This window comes from Heptranchias perlo, unplaced genomic scaffold (assembly GCF_035084215.1).
Source record: "Heptranchias perlo isolate sHepPer1 unplaced genomic scaffold, sHepPer1.hap1 HAP1_SCAFFOLD_53, whole genome shotgun sequence".
Lineage (NCBI taxonomy): Eukaryota > Metazoa > Chordata > Chondrichthyes > Hexanchiformes > Hexanchidae > Heptranchias > Heptranchias perlo.
The window spans coordinates 5,193,444-5,215,999 of NW_027139548.1; positions in this window are offsets into that span (position 1 = coordinate 5,193,444).

Genomic DNA, 22,556 nt, shown 5'->3' on the forward strand with positions numbered 1-22,556 from the left:
CGCTGCTCTGATCGGTAAATCGTGGGGACCGGGCGATCAACATTCTTCCCGATACGAGGTAGCGCGAGGCTGATTCCCCGGTCCCTCCAACAGAAATGGATCACTAAAGGATGTGCTACCTATTGCCCCGGGTCATCATTTTATTTGTACCGTTGTTCCTTGTCTCCTTTCAGTTGATAACTCCTCGGTCTGCAGCCACCTCCACCCAACAGGAGACAAATCCAGTACAGCCAATTAACGCCCCATCAGTCTAGTCTCAATCATCAGCAAAGTGATATAAGGTCTCATCGACAGTGCTTTCAATCGGCACTTACTCACCAATAACCTGCTCACCGACATTCAGTTTGTGTTCTGCCATGGCAACTCGGCTCCAGACATCATAACAGCCTTGGTCCAATCATGGACGAAAGCGCTGAATTCCAGAGGTGAGGTGAGAGAGACTGCCATTGACATCAAGGCACCAAGGAGCCCGAGTAAAATTGAAGTCAATGGGAATCAGGGGGAAAACTCTCTAGTGGCTGGAGTCATACCAAGCACAATTGTAGATGGTAGTGGTTATTGGAGGCCAATCATGTCAGCCTCAGGACATTGCTGTAGGAGTTCCTCGGGGCAGTGTCCTTGGCCCAACTATCTTCAGCTGGTTCATCAATGAACTTCTCTCCATCATAAGTCAGAAATTGGGATGTTCGCTGATGATTGCACAGTGTTCAGTTCCATTCTCAATCCCTCAGGTAAAATATCAGTCCGTGCCCGTATGCAGCCAGACCTGGATAACATCCAGGTTTGGGCTGATAAGTGGTAAGTAGCATTCGCCCCAGACAAGTGCGAGGCAATCACCATCTCCAACAAGGGAGAGTCTAACCACCTCCCCTTGACTGCATTACGGCATTACCATCGCCAAATCCCCCACCATCAACATCCTGGGGGTCACCATTGTCCAGAAACTTAACAGGAACAAGCCATATAAATACTGTCGCTTTAAGGGCAAGTCAGAGGCTGGGTATTCTGTGGTCTGTGATTCACTCCATGACTCCCTAAAGCCTTTGCAACATCTACAAGGCACAAGTCATGAGTTTTGTCGAATACTCTCCACTTGCCTGGATGAGTGCAGCTCCAACAACACTCGGGAAGCTCGACACCATCCTGGACAAAGCAGCCCGCTTGATTGGTACTCCATCCACCACCCGAAATATCACTCCCTTCACCACCAGCGCACAGTGGCTGCAGTGTGTACCATCCACAGGATGCACTGCAGCAACTCGCCAAGGCTTCTTCGACAGCACCTCCCAAACCCGTGACCTCTACCACCTGGAAGGACAAAGGCAGCAGGCACATGGGAACAACACCACCTGCATGTTCCTCTACAAGTCACACACCATCCCGACTTGGAAATATATCGGCCGTTCCTTCATAGTCGCTGGGTCAAAATCTTGGAACTCCCTTCCTCACAGCATTGTGGGAGAACCTTAACCACACGGAATGCAGCGGTTCAAGAAGGCGCCTCTCGATCACCTTTTCTAGTGGAACTAGGGATGGGCAATAAATGCTGGTCTCGGCAGCAATGCCCACATCCCTCGGGGCGATTATAAATAGAAAAATCCAAGAGTTCCGACCTAAATTGAAGCTTTTGTCTCGGATGAATGTTTTTCTTGAATTCGAAACTTTCCAGTAATTGCTGTGAAATTATATTTAAAACTGCTGACATCTGATGAAGCTCCCGAGACCCCGCTCGACAGAAAAACTGAAGGAAATAAATTTAAATTTCGATATTTTGTTCCATGGGGCCGCAGCAGTAAATTATGAAATCGGGTCGGTTCATCACATGGGTATCAGCCTCATGGCGGGATGGTTTTAGCGCTCAACACTGTATTGAAATATGTGTTTGGACGTATGTCAGGAAATCCGTTTACTGATTGACTGCCGAAAATTTACAACTTCCAATACCATCCAATGTTTCCCTTTAGGCACTTTTCTTTGCACCTGTACCGTCCCTGCGAGGTGCTCCAGTTTAGCCTGGACCGTACAGTTATAGTGTGAGTGGAACCTCAATCTAGTGTTAGTGGCGACAGCGATGGAAATGTAATTCGGGACAGATGTATGACGGACGGATGATCCGATGTCGCCTGTTTTACACTATCGCCAAATGTCCAAATCTCCCTGTTGATTCTTCAGTGCCTGGGTGTCGGTTGCAGTGGGGACGCTCTCCGTCACCATTCCCCAGACTGACTCCGAGTGACCCTCCCCCCGCTGCCTTGACAACGTCTGACTGAAGTAAGCTGAAAAGACGGCGGATTGTCAGTCCCTCGATATTGAGTGTTTAGTGTTTTCTTTCTTTTAAATAAAGTGTCGTCATCGCTCGCCTATATTTAAAAAAGAACCCGTGTGCATTACCCTAAGTAGGAAATCATCAGAACATTTCCCCACAATATGCTGTGTGATTTATCTGAGTATCCCCGTTACTTACCTCTTGTCCCTCTTTCTTACAGCGAACCTAATGACAATCCTGATTCTTTCCAGAGGAAATTGCGGTCTTTCCAAATGCATCTCTATCTATATGGTGGCCATGGCTACAGCAGATCTACTGGTCATCATCTTCAATGTAATAGAGCATCAAATATTCAACCAAATCTTTCCACTTCAATTCCTGTCCTACACTGTCATTCGTAAGTTCATGATCTGCATTAATTGTACCAACCTGGATATGTCGGTGTGGTTCACAGTCTCGTTCACATTTGACCGATTTGTATCTATATGTTGTCAGAAGTTTAAAACAAAGTATTGCACAGTGAGAACTGCGGCTGCGGTTATAACAACGCTCTCTGTCCTGATCTGTTTAGAAAACATCCCCCATTGGTTTGCATTTGAACATACACAAATAATTAACAATGTTCAGTGGGGTTTCCGCCCCGTATTGGACTTTTTTTCATCGCCTGCAGGTGTAATGTACACATGGTTAGAAAGTATTTTAATTCTGTGGATTCCTTTTGCTTTAATATTTCTGTTTAATTGTTTGACAGTCAGACGCATTTTAGTGGCCAGCAGAGCCCGCAGGGGCCTCCGGAGTCACAGCAGTGAGAATAAGAGCGACCCAGAGGCGGCGAATCGAAGGAAATCTATTATTTTACTGTTCACTGTATCTGGTAGTTTTATACTGTTGTGGCTGACAGCTGCCGTGAATTCTTTAGCTATCCGTCTGGTCGTGTATCACCGACCGGATTATGTAGCTCCTGCTTATATCGCCACTGAAACCGGATATATGCTCATGTATTTGAGTTCCTGCACAAACACGTGTATTTATGCAGCTACCCAAACGAAATTCAGGGAAGAGCTAAAGAAGGTGGTGAAATCTCCTTGGACATTTATTCTGATGTTGATGAAATAAATGAAAAGTCAAACCAAAGCTTCCTGTCCGAACTTGAGCTCAATTACAGTCCGTGTTCCATTTTAGATTGGCCGTCTTTCTTTGTTGTGAAATGAACCAGTATCAGAAAACACTTCTTCTATTTTATACCCTGAGTTTGATGCATGCTGCTTTCCTAGGGTGAACACAATAGTTTCCTGATAAAACAGCTCAAAATTCAAAGAGAACAGTCATGATTGAGCTTCAGCAGTTGGGTTGAACATGTGGGCGGCAGCGTTAACTGTCTTACACTCTTGGTGCTGGAATAGGACACGCCAGTTTAATTAATAATTAATGTTTTCTTTAGTACTGAAGCAATGAAAGGTGTTACAACCATAGTTATTTGTAATTATTCTGTAATCTTGGTGTGAATGTTACAGGCCCTGTTCTCCCCTTCAGACACCGCTCCCCATTGTCTCCTGGCCCAATAGAACGGGACCCCTGTCTCCTGACAAGTGACAAATCATGGAGACAGCATGAAATTGACTCGTCAATGTGACGTTAGGCATCTCTGTTAACAGATATTTATTAAAATATCAGTTGATCATCAAAATGTTGGAATAATGTAACAGACCATTTGACCCAACTCAGTCATTGCCGGCGTTTTCCCTCCACTCTAGAAAATAGTTCCAATCACTTGATCCGCTCAATCTCAAAATCCCTTCAGTCTATTTTTATTCACACACCCGAACAATTTCATCTTGAATATGGGCATGATTTCTGCCTCTGTAATTTCCGCATCTTCACAACTCTCCATGTAAAGAGGTTTCTCCCACCCTCAGTTCTAAATCTCTTACATTTATTCGATAATCTATGGCCGTTGGTTCTTGATCCCTCAACTAATGGAAGCTTTCTGCTTCTATCTATCCTGTCTCGTCCATTCTTATCTTAAATCACCTGGATACGACTCGCCACAAGATATCAATCTGGTATCAATAAACAATCTAGTGAAAGTCAGGAACGTGTTGTTAAGATGTTTAATTGATATGTTTCTCTTGGAGATGGCGGTGTTCTTGCTTATATTGAAAAATGGGAAGAATGTATTTGATAGCTTGGCCACTGCCCAAAACATTGGGTCCGTGCAGTGAGGGATTCTAATCAAACCCCTCCAGACGCCCCGATCTGTTGAGAGAGAGCCTGAAAGGGCAGGAATGGCTTCTATCGGATATCTCGTGCTGCCTGATCTTGGGATATCGCTGTGTTTACTGAAGTGACGTGTTGCTTGTGAAGCAACCAGCATCAGATATATAGAGATGCATGGAAGGAGAAGCTAGATAAACACATGAGGGAGGAAAGAATATATGGTTATGCTGATAGGGTTAGATGAAGAGGGCTAGAAGGAGGACCGTGTGAGGCATAAAGACCGGTGTTTGCCAGTTGAGCTCAATGACCTGTTTTGTGCTTTATATTCCATATAATTCTATGTAATTCAGTGATGAAGCTGCACTGAAGAACGGGTCCAAGACATGGTCAATCACGCTGACACCACCACTACATGAAATGGTTAATGTGGCACTGGACAGTATGTGAAACCAATGGGTAGAGATCTGTGCAATAGAATAGTTCGAGACAGATACATAATGATGATGAGATATTGTTCAGTGTTGGCCTTAAATACGGTAACTCCAACCCAGGGAGCACTGCAAGGAAATTGAAATTCACACTGTCCTGAAGTGTGCCAATGTGATACTGTATTGGTTTCTCCTTATATTATAGTAATGTTAATTTTTCGCCTTTGCATTTGAAGCAGGGAAGCATACGTCAATTTAAAGTCTCACTGGGCTGTTGGGCCAGGGCTGACCCTGCAGCAATGGTCAGTTTCAGGATGAAATAATAAGAAACTTCATTGAAGAGGGATCATTACATATTGATTCATAATTTCAGAGAACTTTAATAATTTGATAACAGTGTCGGAAACCGGTTAGTTCTTCAAACGAAAACATCTGGGCACACATAACCAATTGAATTGGAGCGAGTGATACAGAAACAAGAATGGACTTATTAATAGCGGTAGAATTGCATGTGTATGGACCAAGGGAGAAACTATCGATGATATAACGAAGTAAGGGAATTATACTTGTTAGCCCAATAGAAAAAGAGCTCGGTTTGTAAAGAAAACTATCGTTATTGATAAAGGATAAGTCAATTCCATTCTCCTTATGTGGAGTTGCATTTTAACTTCCATATAATTATGTGATCTATAATTGTGTATTTTTCCAGGTACCGGGAGTGAGAAAATGTATAAAAACTGTCTGTTTGTAATGAGTTTTCGGATTGGTAAAAGTCTAAGATACTGAGCTCAGAACTGTAAAAAGGTTGAATCCCAAATAACCTGCATCAGGTGTGGTTGTAAGTACAACCTTTTAAGTGTATGTTTAAGGACTATTGTATGCACTGTGTGCTTAATAAACTTATGACACCTCACTTCAATGTTCAAGAACATTACTGTGAACCTTTCGTTAACAATAGCCTTAGTACTTTAATTGTGAATGGCCTTCATTTAATCATTATGATTCAGTGCCCCTTTTACCAGTCAATCTTTAACATTCCAGTTGATCCTGAGATTCTCCAAAGTCCAAACTCCACATGGTTGCAGGTCCCCGTGGATCCGAGGCTGTGCCTATCCGACTGGAATCGATCTCGTGGGGAAATGGTGGTGGGTTATGGGCAGTTCCGTATAATAGGCACATTTCCATTTTACCGGAAACAGCATTTAAGGCACGAGTCCAGCAGCAGGCAGAGGATTTAATTCCATCAGTCAGCGACGTATCTGCACTCAATCACAATCATGAGAAGTCGATGTGCATTCAAACACATCATCCAAAATCAACAGGTAAAATAGAAAGCAAAGTCATGATCAAGTAAACCATTGCATTACCGTGTCAAATTCAATCACAAAATGTGGTGATTCCCCGCCCCCTGTTTCTGATCAAACTGTTGTTCTTTTCCCTTGAGTTTCTCTATTTCTAATTGAACAGTTCCTGTGTTCCCCCTATATTCCACTTTATTCTATTTCTAATTGAACATTTACTGTGTTCCCCCTTATTCCTCTTTACTCGATTTCAAATTAAACATTTGCCCTAGTCACTTATATTCCTCTGATATCTATTACCAATTAAATCGTTGCTGTGTTCCTTTGAATTCACTTGTTGTCCATTTCTAATTCCCCTAAATCCCCCTGTTCTCTATTTCTAACTGAGCCGTTACTCTATCCCCCTGAATTCCCATTTATTGTATTTCCAATTAAGCAGCTCGTGTTGCCCTAAATTACTCCGCCTCTATTTCTAATTAAGCAGTTACTGTGCTCCTCTAAATTTCCATATCCTCTAATTTTAATTTTATAGATTGGGAAAGGAGCCGGTTCCATCGATCGACAACTCGTTCACTCAAATAATGTTTCCGCAGATTAGTTTAGAATTTAACCCCTTCAAGTGCAGCCTATGTCCTCTGGTTCTACTGTTCTCGGCAACGTGAGACAACTTGTCATTTATTACGTTACCTAATGCAGTCACCGTACTGTTTCGCACACACTCTGGTCCTGGATATTCTTGGGGCCTCTGTATGTTTGTCAGAGGATTGTTAACACGATAAGGTTAATTGAACTGTTGGTGCTAAGGTCAGCTACAATTCAACAGTTTCAGTGCTTTAGTTGATAATTTAATTCAGAATCTCTCAGTTGCGATCATAACCCTGTATATAATTAAAAGCAGACTTGGCCTGTTGGTGAAATCTCACCATGGAAATCTCACTGACTGACACACTCTACGTCACTACACGTCGTTACAAACAAACGTCGTGAGTGGCCTGTAGGATCACATTCGATTTAATGTTTGTTGAGTAATTTGCTCGTGGCCCAATAAAAAATGCGAATGCAATGTTGGCCTTTATCTCAAACGGTCTGGAATACAATGGGGAACAAGTTATGCTTCAGTTGTATAGAGCTTTGGTCAGATCCCATCAGGAACACCTCATTCTGTTTGGGAACTACATCTCAAGAAGTACCTTGGAGGGGTGCACTGTAAACATCGCCTTAAATATTCAAAGCTAACAGAGGCGCATTGAGATGTCGAACCCACGCTCTAAATTACACAATGCTGAGGACGTACCGCTTGGCCACTGCAGTGTCTTCACGAACCTTTGGTGACCCCGGACATTACCCCAGAGGTCAAACATCTTTCAATATTTATATCTGAATTCATCTTCACTACAAGGAACGTGGCTCTGTCTGATAGTAGGTACTTATCTAACGTCTCCTTAAATGTATCCATGCTATTCGCCTCAATTACTCCATGCGGCAGCAAGTTCCACATTCGAACTTCCAAAGAAGTTTCTCCTCAAATCCCTAGTGGATTTATTGGTGACTATCTTATATTAATGGCACCAAGTTTTGAATACCCCCACAATCAGAAACATTTTCTCTTTGTCTACCCGCTCAAACCCCTTCTTAATTCTAATGCCCTCTATTAGGTCCCCCCCTCAAACGTTTCTTTTCTAGAGAAAAGAGCCCCAGCCTCTTTAGCCGTTCCTGCTGGTTATAACCTCTCAGCCCTGGTATCTTCCTCGTAAATAATTTTTGCACCATATCCAGCGTCTCTCTATCCTTTTTGCAATATGGAGACCACAATTGTGTACATTACACTAAGTGTGGTCTAACTAAGGATCTGTTCAAGTTTAACTAACTACTCTGTAGGAGTAGGTGGTCTCCTCAGTCATCCTCCCAAAACACAACACCTCACGCTTATTACTGTCTAAATTCATTGGCCATTTACATTTCCATTCTGTAAGTTTGTTAAAGTCTTCTTGTATTTTGTTGCAGTCTTCCTGAGCATTAACTATCCCCCAAACTATCCTCCAACTTGGTTTCAGCCCCAAATGTTAATAATGTGCTTCCGATTATCATGTCCAAATAATTTGTGTAAATGGGTAGTAATTGTGTTCCCAGCACGGATCCTTGTGTAACACCACTTTCCACCTTCCGCCAGTTTAAGTAATACCCACACTCTGTTTTCTGTTTTGTACCCAGTTTGCCATTCATTCTGCTATTGTACCCTGACTCCACATGCTCTGATTTTAGTCACGAGTCTTCTATGTGGTAACTTATGAAAGTCTGTATGAAAGTTCAGTGCAATAGGAAAGTCGTTGGATTGGGACATATCAATGGAATGGGAAAGTCAATGGACTGGGATATGTCAATGGATTGCGAATGTCAATTGATGGGCGAATTGTCAATAGTACGGTAAACCGATCGCTGCTTTTATTTCTGACTCTTCCTCTCTCATTCTGTCCGTCACTATCTCTGCCGTCATCTATCTCCACCTGTCTCAGTCGCTTTGTCTGTTTTAATGTCCGGGTTCCTTTGTCCCCATTTTCTGTTGCTTTGATGCAGGAGGTCTTTCTATCGGTTGGGTGCCAAGAGACACGGGATCCCGAGTGAGCTTTACACACTCTCTCCCTTTCTCTCTAATACCACTATCACATTTTGAGGATCACAGGGTCAGAGAAGGAAACAGATCGAAATAGATTTGTGCCAAAGAAGGAAACATTTGCCTCTGTCCTGTTTCAAAACCACAAAATGAAGGAATTGTAATCTCTGGGAAAACGCCTCACGTAGAATTGTTAAAGGCTCTAAGTTTACAGGGGGAGTTTGACATTCCAGCTGAGACGGCGAGAAATAAAGAAACGTGGCCGTTAAGCTGCTTCGTGAAATCGTTTCATTAAAGATTGGAAGCTTAAAGCAGGCGCAGGGGTCAAACCCGCCCTCTTCCGATAGACAAGATCGACGGCCTACCTCTTGGACACCGCACCTCACCACAACTCCCCTACTATATTTGCAATAGTGCCATTGGGCTAGGTACAACTTTACATCCGATAAACAGCATCTCTGAGAGCGCAGCATTGAGAGAGTCAGCCTGGATTTTTGTTCCGTCCCTGGATTGGGGCATAAAATCGCGACCTTCGAACTCAGAGGGGAGGGAATTCCACCACAGAAATCACCTCCAAGGCGAAAAATGTTCCATTGCCCTCGATTCCAGAAACCTTGTACAACCACCCTGGCTCTGCACTTTTTCAAAAGTCCCCTGTCAGGCTAAACATCTATCACTCTTCTGCTCCTCGTACATTGACCCTTAGAATCGATATTGAACAGGGGGTTGCAGAATATCCGCCTCCTTGTCTTTTTTAAATTCGTTCATGGGATGTGGGCGTCGCTGACGAGGCCAGTATTTATTGCCCATCCCTATTTGCCCTTGAGAAGGTGGTGGTGAGCCGCCTTCTTGAACCGCTGCAGTCCGTGTGGTGAAGGTTCTCCCACATTGCTGTTGCGAAGGGAGTTCCAGGATTTGACCCAGCGACGATGAAGGAACGGCGATATATTTCCAAGTCGGGATGGTGTTTGCCTTGGAGGGGAACGTGCAGGTGCTGTTGTTCACATGTACCTGCTGCTCTTGTCCTGCTAGGTGGTAGATGTCGAGGATTTGGGAGGTGCTGTCGAAGAAGCCTTGGCGAGTTGCTGCAGTTCACACTGCAGCCACTCTGAGCCGGTGGTGAAGGGAGTGAATGTTTCGGGTGGTGGATGGGGTGCCATTCAAGAGGGCTGCTTCGTCCTGGATGGTGTTGAGCTTCTTGAGTGTTGTCGGAGCTGCTCTCATCCAGGCAAGTGGAGAGTGTTCCATCACACTCCTGACTTGTGCCTTGTAGATGGTGAAAAGGCTTTGGGGAGTCAGGAGGTGAGTCAGTCGCTGCAGAATACCCAGCCTCTGACCTGCTCTTGTAGCCACAGTATTTATATCGCTGGTGAGCCCCCAGAATGTTGATGGTGGGGGATTCGGCGATGGTAATGACGTTGAATTTCAAGGGGAATGGTTAGACTCTCTCTTGTTGGAGATGGTCATTGCCTGGCAGTTGTCTGGAGCCAATATGACTTGCCACTTATCAGCCCAAGCCCGGATGTTGTCCAGGTCCTGCTGCATGCGGGCTCGGACTGCTTCATTATTTGCGGGGTTGTGAATGGAACTGAACACTGTGCAATCATCAGCGAACTTCCCCATTTCCGACCTTGTGATGGAGGGAAGGTCATTGTTAAAGCAGCTGAAGATGGTTGAGCCTCGGACACTTCCCTGAGGAACGTCTGCATCAATGCCCTGGGGCTGTGTTGATTGGCCTCCAAACAACCACCACCATCTTCCTTTGTGCTAGGTATGACTCCAGCCACTGGAGAGTTTTCCCTCTGTTTCCCATTGACTTCAAATTTACTTGGGCTCCGTGGTGCCACACTCGGTCAAATGCTGCCTTGATTTCAAGGGCAGTCACTCTAACCTCACCTCTGGAATTCAGCTCTTTTGTCCATGTTCGGACCAAGGCTGTAATGAGGTCTGGAGCCGAGTGGTCCTGGCGGAACCCAAACTGCGCATCGGTGAGCAGGTTATTGGTGAGTAAGTGCCGCTAGTTTACACTGTCGACGAAACGTTCCCTCACTTAGATGATGATTTAGGGTCGACTGATGGGGTGTTAATTGGCCGGATTGGATTTGTCCTGCTTTTTGTGGACAGGACATGCTTTGTATCCTGGAATCTTCCCATGCGCCAGTGGGGACCTGGGGTGGAGAGCGGTGCCCAGAGCAGTGGCTGTTGGCGCGAGTTCACTGATACACAGGCCCGTCGGTCAGTTCTGCGGCCTGGAGGAAACCGTGTATCACAGATATCTGGAGTGTGAGAGTTTTGCCGCCCCTGTTCTGTTATTTAAAGCGACTGTTCCTACATTCTTGACTACACTTCAGCCGAACGCTCCTCATCGTGGGCCACCCGGTACATGAAGCAGGTCGGAGGACCAACTCGTGGGTTAAAACCGCCATCGACAGGTGCAGTATACGTGGGATCCGAGAGGGGCGTGGGTCGCTCCGACTGCCCGCCTCTCTTCCACTTTATCACCCAGAACAGCAACTCGCGGGTCACTGGTGGAAAAATGGCATTTATTTGCTAAAATTCGGCCATTTTACAATTAGTTTTATATTTCCCGCTGAAATACATTGGAACTTGTCCTGATTCATAGAGTTATTTAAAAAAAACAGATGTGAAAGGAAACAGACAGGGAAATGGATAGAATCAGGCGCGCACACAATTTCTCTCTCTCTCTCTCACTTTCCCTCCGCGAACATGTGCTTTATTCCAAGAGCCAGTGCGTGGAGCGAGATGGACCTGTTCCGATCACCGTGTCATGGGATCCCTTAACTAGATACTGGGCAGACAAAGGGACGTAAAGAAAGTCTTTGCATTTATATAACGCTTTTCACAACCTCAAGATGTGAACGCCCAAAGCAATTTACAGCCCATGAAGCATTTGTGAAGTTTGGTCATTGTTGTAATGTTGGAAACGCGGCAGCCAATTTACTCACAGTTTTGTCCGACAAACAGCAAAAGAAGGCAACTCTGACAGTCCAGCACTGGGAGCGTCAGCCTGGACTGTGTGTTCAGTGTCTGACACTGGCACCAGAATCGTGTGGAATTTGATGTTGAGGGGTCCAGTTCCCGACATCGGGTTATTTGCGTGCTTCTAGGCCTGAAAATCCAACTATGTCTACCCGCGTGGGATGGAATCCCACTCCTAATACAAATGTAGTTATGTTAAACCATCTTTGTTTGTGGATCGGTTCAATTCATCAGATATTTAAATTACGTGGCAGGAAATGCAGCAGAATATTTATCAGCAAATGGTCCATATTTATCGAAAAATGTTACATATTTATCACCAAATGGTCCATATTTATCATCAAATGTTACATATTTATCAGCAAATGGTCCATATTTATCGAAAAATGTTACATATTTATCAGCAAATGGTCCATATTTATCACCAAATATTCCATATTTATCAGCAAATGGTCCATATTTATCACCAAATGGTCCATATTTATCAGCAAATGGTCCATATTTATCAGCAAATGGTCCATATTTATCATCAAATGTTACATATTTATCAGCAAATGGTCCATATTTATCAGCAAATGGTCCATATTTATCAGCAAATGGTCCATATTTATCACCAAATGGTCCATATTTATCAGCAAATGGTCCATATTTATCAGCAAATGTTAAATATTTATCATCAAATGGTCCATATTTATCAGCAAATGTTACATATTTATTACCAAATGCTCCATATTTATCAACAAATGGTACATATTTATCAGCAAATGCTCCATATTTATCAGCAAATGGTCCATATTTATCAGCAAATGGTCCATATTTATCAGCAAATGGTCCATATTTATCAGCAAATGGTCCATATTTATCAGCAAATGTTAAATATTTATCATCAAATGGTCCATATTTATCAGCAAATGTTACATATTTATCACCAAATGGTCCATATTTATCAACAAATGGTACATATTTATCAGCAAATGCTCCATATTTATCAGCAAATGGTCCATATTTATCAGCAAATCGTCCATATTTCTCAGCAAATGGTCCATATTTATCGAAAAATGTTACATATTTGTCGAAAAATGTTACATATTTATCAGCAAATGTTCCATATTTATCATCAAATGTTACATATTTATCAGCAAATGGTCCATATTTATCGAAAAATGTTACATATTTATCAGCAAATGGTCCATATTTATCACCAAATATTCCATATTTATCAGCAAATGGTCCATATTTATCACCAAATGGTCCATATTTATCAGCAAATGGTCCATATTTATCAGCAAATGGTCCATATTTATCATCAAATGTTACATATTTATCAGCAAATGGTCCATATTTATCAGCAAATGGTCCATATTTATCAGCAAATGGTCCATATTTATCACCAAATGGTCCATATTTATCAGCAAATGGTCCATATTTATCAGCAAATGTTAAATATTTATCATCAAATGGTCCATATTTATCAGCAAATGTTACATATTTATTACCAAATGCTCCATATTTATCAACAAATGGTACATATTTATCAGCAAATGCTCCATATTTATCAGCAAATGGTCCATATTTATCAGCAAATGGTCCATATTTATCAGCAAATGGTCCATATTTATCAGCAAATGGTCCATATTTATCAGCAAATGGTCCATATTTATCAGCAAATGGTCCATATTTATCAGCAAATACTCCATATTTATCAGCAAATGGTCCATATTTATCAGCAAATGGTCCATATTTATCAGCAAATGGTACATATTTATCGAAAGATATTACATATTTATCAGCAAATGCTCCATATTTATCACCAAATGCCAAAAATAATTATCACCAAACGATCCATGTTTATCACCAATTGTTCCATATTCATCACCAAATGTTTCATATTTATCACCAGTGATTAATACTAAACGTGCTTTTAAAGCTTAGTTTAGACCTGATCAGAACATAAGAAATCGGAGCAGGAGTAGGCCACTCGGCCCCTCAAACCGACTCCGTCATTCAATCAGATCATGGCTGACCTTCGACCTCGACTCCACTTTCCCGCCCGATCCCCATATCCCTTGATTCCCCTCGAGTCCAAAAATCTATCGATCTCAGCCTTGAATATAATCAATGACTAAGCATCCACAGCCCTCTGGGGTAGAGAATTCCAAAGGTTCACAACCCAGTGAAAAAGGAAATAAGAGAGGCAAAGAGAGAGTATGAGAATAGACTGGCGGCTAATACAAAAATCAATCCAAATTCTTCGACAGGCATGTAAAAAGTAAACGGGTAGTAGGACACGGATTGCGACTGATTTGGAACCGAAAAGGAAATCTCCGCTTGGAGGCAGAGGGCATGGCTGAGGTACGAAATGAATACTTTCCATCTGTCTTGAGAAGAAGATGCTGCCGCAGTAACAGAAAAAGAGCAGGCAGTTCAGATCCTGGATGGGGTAAAAATTGTTGAAGAGGACGTACTAGAAAGGCTGGCTGTACTTAAAGTAGATCAGTCACCCGGTCCAGATGGATGCCTTCTAGGTTTCCGAGGGAAGTAAGTGTGGAAATTGCGGACCTACTGGCCATAATCTATCAATCATCCTCAGATACGAGGGTGGTGCTGGAGGACTGGAGAATTGCAAATGTTACACCCTTGTTCAAAAAAGGCTGTAAGGATAAACCCAGCGACTACAAGACAGTCAGTTCAACCTCGCTCGAGGGGACACTTTCAGAAACATTAATCCGAGACAAAATTAACACTCACTTGGACAATTATGGGTTACTCAAGGAGAGGCAGCACAGATTTGTTCAAAGCAAATCATGTTTAACTAACTTGATTGAGTTTGTTGATGAGGCAACAGAGATGGTCGACATGGGGAAAGCAGTTGATGTGGTGTGTATGTGCTTTCAACAGGCGTTTGATAAAGTGCCACATTATAGGCTTGTCAGCAAATTTGAAGCCCATGGAATAAAAGGGGCCGTGGCAGCAAGGATACGAAATTAGCTAAACAACAGGAAACGGAGAGTAGTGGTGAACGTTTACTTTTCGGACTAGAAGGAAGTATACATTGGTGTTCCCCAGGGGCCGGTACGAGGACCACTGCTTTTCTTGACATATATTAGTGACTTGGACTTGCATGTGCAGGGCACAATTTCGAAATTTGCAGATGACAAAAGACTCGGAAGTGTAGTCAACAATGGGGAGGATAGTGATAGACTTCAGGACGATATAGACAGGCTGGTGGAATGGGTGGACACGTGGCAAATGAAAATAAACGCAGAAAAATACGAAGTGCGACATTTCGGTGGGAAGAACGGGAAGAGGCAATATAAACTAATGGGCACATCTCTAAAAGGGGGAGAGGAGCAGAGAGATCTGGGGGTATATCGGCACAAATCGTTGAAGGTGTCAGGTCAGTATGAGAAAACTGTTAAGAAAGCATACGGCATCCTGGGCTTTATTAACAGATGCACGGAATACAAAGCAAGGCGGTAATGATGAGCCTTTATAAAACGATGGATTATTGTGTCCAGTTCTGAGCACTGCACTTTCGGAAGAATGTGAAGGTGTTGGAGAGGGTGCACAAGAGATTTACGAGAATGATTCCAGGGATGAGGGACTTGAGTTACGTGGATAGATTGGAGAAGTTGGGATTGTTCTCCTTGGAGCGGAGAAGGTTGTCAGGAGATTTGATGGAGGTGTTCAAAATTAAGACGGGTCTAGAAATAGCAGATAGGGAGAAACTGTTCCCATTGGCGGAAGGGGAAAGAACGAGAGGACATAGATGTAAGGTGATTGCCAAAAGATCCAAAGGTGTCATGAGAAAAAAAAAACGTTTTTTACACAGCGAGTAGTGAGGATCTGGATAAGTCTTTAAAGGGAAACAAATGTCTGTGCTACAGGAATAGGGCGGCGGAGTGGGACTAGCCGGTTTGTTCTTGCAGACAGACAGCATGGACTCGATGGGCCAAATGGCACCCTTCCGTGCTGTAAGCATTCTATGATTCTATGATTCTATTTGAATGAAATAATTACAGGGCTGTGTCGAAAGAGCAGTGCAAAAAAGACTAATTGGGTAGCTCTTTCAAAGAGCCGACGTAGGTACGATGGGCCGAATGGCCTCCTCCTGTACTGTATCTTACTATCATACTATGATACTATGTATCACTGACACAGTGTGGTTAGTAGGTTCAGGTGAGTATTTCTACTATTCTACAGTGCAGCAACGAAAGTAAAAAGAAAGGTAAGGTCTGCAGGTCTTATGGCAAGTAACGTTTTTAAGTGAATCAATGTTCCTAGTGGAGCTAACATTCTGTAAATTAAGAGTAATTTAAAGGAGTAAACTCCTTAAAGGGAGTAACTAACGAGCTTAATTTAAGGCAGGTCATGGCAGCAGAGCTCGCACCCGTGAGATGCTCCTCCTGCGCTATGTTGGAAGTCATGGACACTACCGGTGTCCCTGGCGACCATGTGTGCAGGAAGTGTGAACAGATGCAAGTACTGGCCACCGCGTTTCGGAGCTGGAGCTGAGAGTTGATTCACTGTGGAGCATCCGCGATGTTGAGATTATCGTGGGGGATAGCACGTTCAGTGAGGTGGTCATACCGCAGGTAATGATTATACAGGCAGCAATAAAATGGGTGAACGCCAAACAGAATAAAAGGAATAGGCAGGTAGAGCAGGGGTCCCCTTGGAACATCTCCCTCTCAAACACATATTCCGCTTTGGATATTGCCTCCCTGGTGCGACGGTGAAGGACGTCACGGAGAGGCTGCAGGACATTCTAAAGGGAGAGGGTGAACAGCCAGAGGTCGTGGTCCATTTTGGTACCAACGACAACGGTAAATAAAGGGATGAGGTCCTGCAAGCAGAATATGGGGAGTTAGGAAATAAATTAAAAGCGGGACCTCTTACGCAGTAATCTCAGGATTACTCTCAATGCCTCGTGGGAGCGAGAGCAGAAATAGGAGAATAGACCAGATGAATGTGTGGCTTGAGAGATGGTGCAGGAGGGAGGGGTTTCAATTCCATGGGCATTTGGACCGATTCTGGGAAAGGCGGGACCTGTACAAGTTGGACGGGTTGCACCCAAGCAGATCCGGGAACAATATCCTCGCGTGGCATTTCCTAGTTCTGTTGGGGAGGGTTTACAGTGGCATGGCAGGGGGATGGAAACCAAAGTACAGGTACAGATAGGACAAATTCAGACCCGGAAACGGGAATTGAAAAGCAGTTAGTGATGCAGTAAGCGACGCAGAAAGGCAAACAAAGCTAAGGTTAAATCGTGTTCAGCACAGGAATCTGACGGGGATAAAGGGTATATACATCAATGCAAGAAGTATTACAAACAAAGAAGATGAGCAAATGGGCACAGTTGGACATATGGCAGCATGATATAATTGCTATAACGGAAACCTGGCTTAAAGAGGTGGATAATTGGAAGCTCAATATCCCTGGATATAGAGTTTGCAGGCAGGGTAAAGTGGGTGATAAAAAAAGAAGGGTGGGTAGTATTATTGGTTAAAGAATCAATTACAGTTGTGAGAAGGGACGATAAGCTAAATGCATCATCAATCGAGGCCATATGGATTGAGCTACTCTCAATCATCAGCAAAGTGATGGAAGGTGTCGTCGACAGTGCTATCAAGCGGCACTTACTCACCAATAACCTGCTCACCGATGCTCAGTTTGGGTTCCGCCAGGACCACTCGGCTCCAGACCTCATTACAGCCTTGGTCCAAACATGGACAAAAGAGCTGAATTCCAGAGGTGAGGTGAGAGTCAAGCTCAGCATTTGACCAAGTGTGGCACCAAGGAGCCCAAGTAAAATTGAAGTCAATGATAATCAGGGGAAAACTCTCCAGTGGCTGGAGTCATACCGAGCACAAAGGAAGACGGTAGTGGTTGTTGGAAGCCAATCACTTCAGCCCCAGGACATTGCTGCAGGAATTCCTGAAGACAGTGTCCTAGGCCCAACCATCGTCAGCTGCTTCATTAATGACATTCGTTCCATCATAAGGTCATAAATGGGGATGTTCATTGATGATTGCAGTGTTCAGTTCCATTCGCAACCCCTCAGTTAATGAAACAGTCCGAGCCCGCATGCAGCAAGACCTGGACAACATCCAGGCTTGGGCTCATAAGTGGCAAGTAACATTCGCGTCAGACAACTGTCAGGCAATGACCATCTCCAAAAAGACAGAGTCCAACCACATCCCCTTGACATTCAACGGCATTACCATCGCCGAATCCACCACCATCAACATCCTGGGGGTCACCATTGACCAGAAACTTAACTGGACCAGCCATACAAATACTGTGACTGCAGGAGCAGGTCAGAGGCTGGGTATTCTGCGGCGAGTGACGCAACTCTTGATTCTCCAAAGCCTTTCCACCATCTACAAAGCACAAGTCAGGAGTGTGATGGAATTCTCTCCACTTGCCTGGATGTGTGCAGCTCCAACAACACTCAAGAAGCTCCACACCATCCAGAACCCTAAACATTAACTCCCTTCAACACCGGCGCAGAGTGGCTGCAGTGTGTACCATCCAGAGGATGCACTGCAGCAACTCGCCAAGGCTTCTTCGACAGCACCTCCCAAACCCGCGACCTCAACCACCTAGAAGGACAAGAGCAGCAGGTACTTGGGAACAACACCACCTGCACGTTCCCCTCCAAGTCACGCACCATCCCGACTTGGAAATATATCGCCGTTCCTTCATCGTCGCTGGGTCAAAATCCTGGAACTCCCTACCTAACCGCACTGTGGGAGAACCTTCACCACACGGACTGCAGCGGTTCAAGAAGGCAACTCACCACCACCTTCTCAAGGGCAATTAGGGATGGGCAATAAATGCTGGCCTTGCCAGCGACGCCCACACCCCATGAACGAATAAAAAAAATCATCATTCAATACTGTAGGCTGTAATATTACACGTTTCAATATTCCAGGCTGTAATGTTAAACTATTCAATACTCCAGCCAGTAGTATTACACGATTCCACACTCCTGGTTTAATATTGCAGGGTTCTGAATCCCAGGCTGTAATATGAAATCATTCAATACACAGAGATGAAGGATCCTGAGAAATTTATTGCACAGATGTCGGCCATTCGTCCCATCGTGCCCGTGCCGACCGAAAAAGAGCCACCCAGCCTATTCCGACTTTTCAGCTCATGGTCTGTAGCCTTGCAGATTACAGCACTTCAAGTGCACATTCAGTTACTTTTTTAAAGTGATGAGATTTTCTGCCTCTTCCACCCTTTCAGGCAGTGGGTTCCAGACCCCCACCACCCTCTGGGTGAAAATATTTCTCCACAACTCCATTCTAATCTTTCCACCAATTACTTCAAAGCTGTGAGCCCGAGTTTTTGAACTCTGTAAAGAAAACAGGTCCTGCCTGTTCACTCTATCTGGGCCCCTCGCTGTCCAAATCCTCAATTATATCTTAAATCTCCTCTCAACCCCCTCAACTCCAAAGTAAACGACGCAAGCCTATTCAATCTTCTCCCATAGCTAAAATTCTCCAGTCTTGGCAACATCCTTGTAAATCTCATCTGCACCCTTTCCAGTGCAATCACATATTTCCTGCAATGTTGGGACCAGGGCTGTACGCAGTGCTTTAGCTGTGGTCTGACCAGTGTTTTATAAAGTTCTAGCAGAACTTCCCTGCACTTATATTCCATGCCTCGGCTAATAAAGCAAAGCATCCCGTATGCCTTCTTAACCTTCTTATCTAGCTGTCCTGCTATCTTCAGGGATCAGTGGAGATTCACTCCAAGGTCCATCTGTTCCTCTGCACTTCTCAGTATCCCACCATTTACTGCGAATTCCCTTGCCTTGTTTGCCATCCCCAAATACATTACCTCACACTTATTAGTATTGAATTCCATTGACCACATTTCTGCCAACCTGACAAGTCGATTGATCTCCTCCTGCAGTCTGCAGCTTTCTTCCTCACTATCATCCGCACGACCAATTTTTGTATAATCTGCAAATTTCTTAATCATGCCACCTACATTTAAATCTAAGTCATTGATATCTTCCTGTGGAACGCCACTGGAAACATATTTCCAGTCACAAAAGCACCCGTTGACTATTACACTTCGCTTCCTGACACTGAACCAATTCTGAATCCAATAAGTAACGAATGGATTGATTAAAAAAGGGATGATAGATTATGAAAATAAATTAGCAAAAAATATAAAAACAGATAGCAAGAGTTTCAAAAGTTATGTAAAAAGAAAAAGGGTGTCTGAGGAAAACATAGGTCGCTTAGAGGATGAGACCGGGAAATGAATGGTGGGAAACATGGAGATGGCAAAAATGCTGAACAAATATTTTGTTTCAGTCTTTATGGTAGAGGACACTAAGAATATCCCAATACTGAACAAACAGGGGGCTCGAGGGGGGAGGGGCTAAATACGAATAAAATCACAAAGGAATTTGTACTCAGTAAATTAATGGGACTCAAGGCGATAAATCCCCTGGACCTGATGGCTCACACCTTAGGGTCTTGAGGGAAGTGGCAGTGGGGATTGTGGATGCTTGGTAATAATTTTCCAAAATTCTCTGGACTTGGCAAAGGTCCCGGTAGATTGGAAAACTGCTGAGGTAACACCCTTATTTAAAAAGGGTGGTAGGCAGAAGGCTGGAAATTATAGACCAGTTAGGCTAACATCTGTGGTGGGTAAAATTTTGGAGTCTATTATTAAGGAGACAGTAGCGGAATATTTGGATAAACATAATTTAATAGGACAAAGTCAGCATGGCTTTATGAAGGGGAAGTCATGCGTGACAAATTTGCTTGAGTTCTTTGAGGACATAACGTACAGGGTGGATAAAGGGGAACCAGTGGACGTAGTGTATTTAGACTTCCAGAAGGCATTCGACAAGGTGCCACATAAAAGATTATTGCTCAAGATAAAGAATCACTGGATTGGGGGTAATATTCTGGCGTGGGTGGAGGATTGGTTATCGAACAGGAAGCAGAGAGTTGGGATAAATGGTTCCTTCTCGGACTGGCAACCAATAGCCAGTGGTGTTCCGCAGGGGTCGGTGCTGGGTCCCCAACTCTTTACAATCTATATTAACGATTTGGAGGAGGGGACCGAATGTAACATATCAAAGTTTGCAGATGATACAAAGATGGGAGGGAAAGTCGAGAGTGAGGAGGACATAAAAAACCTAAAAGGGGATATAGACAGGCTGGGTGAGTGGGCGGAGATTTGTCAGATGAAATACAATATTGGAAAATGTGAGGTTATGCAATTTGGCAGGAAAAATCAGAGAGCAAGTTATTATCTTAATGGAGAGAAACTGGAAAGTACTGCAATACAAAGGGATCTGGGGGTCCGAATGCAAGAAAATCAAACAGTTCGTGTGCAGGTGCAGCAGGTGATCAAGAAGGCCAACGGAATGTTGGCTTTTATTGCTCGGGGGATAGAATATAAAAACAGGGAGGTATTGCTGCAGTTATATAAGGTATTGGTGAGGCCGCACCTGGAATACGGCATACAGTTTTGGTGTCCATACTTAAGAAAAGACATACTTGCTCTCGAGGCAGTACAAAGAAGGTTCACTCGGTTAATCCCGGGGATGAGGGGGTGGACATATGTGGGGAGGTTGAGTGGATTGGGACTCTACTCATTGGAGTTCAGAAGAATGAGAGGCGATCTTATTGAAACGTATAAGATTGTGACGGGGCTTGATCGGGTGGATGCGGTAAGGATGTTCCCAAGGATGGGTGAAACTGGAACGAGGGGGCATAATCTTAGAATAAGGGGCTGCTCTTTCAAAACTGAGATGAGGAGAAATTTCTTCACTCAGAGGGTAGTAGGTCTGTGGAATTTGCTGCCCCAGGAAGCTGTGGAAGCTACATCATTAAATACATTTTAAACAGAAATAGACAGTTTCCTGGCAGTAAAGGGAATTAGGGGTCACGGGGAACGGGCAGGAAATTGGACATGAATTTAGATTTGAGGTTAGGATCAGATCAGCCATGATCTTATTGAATGGCGGAGCAGGCTCAAGGGGCCGATTGTCCTACTCCTGCTCCTATTTCTTATGTTCTTATGTTGTGTTCTTATCTGCCACTTTCCCTTGGATTCCATGGGCTTTTACTTTGCTGACCAGTCTGCCATTTGGGACCTTTTCAAAAGCATTGCTAAAATCCACGTAGGCTACATCGAATGCACTACCCTGATCGACGCTCCTTGTTACCGCCTCAAGTTCAATTGTATTAGTCAGACACGACCTTCCCTTAACAAATCCACGCTGACTCTGCTTGATAAATTCTAAATGACGATTAATACTCTCCTCAGAATTGTTTCCAATAATTTTCCCACCACCGAGGTTAGGCTGACTGTCCTGTAATTTCTCGGACTGGCACTTTCCCCCCTTTTAAACAACAGTATAACTTTAGCAGTCCTACAGTCCTCCAGCAACACATTTGCAGCCAGAGGGGATGGTTGGAGCCTCCGCTACTTCCTCCGTTGCTTCTCTTAACAACATGGGATACATTTCATCTGGGCCTGGCGATTTACCTGCTTTTGAAGATGCTGAACACCTTTATACTTCCTCTCCGCGATGATGGTGACCCTACCCTCATGGTGGTGATCCTACAGTAACATTAATGGTTGAGATCCTACTCTAATATTACTGGCGGAGACCCTACTCTAACATTACAGGTGGTGACCCGACTCTAACATTACTGTTGGTGACCCTACTCTCACATTATTGATGGTAA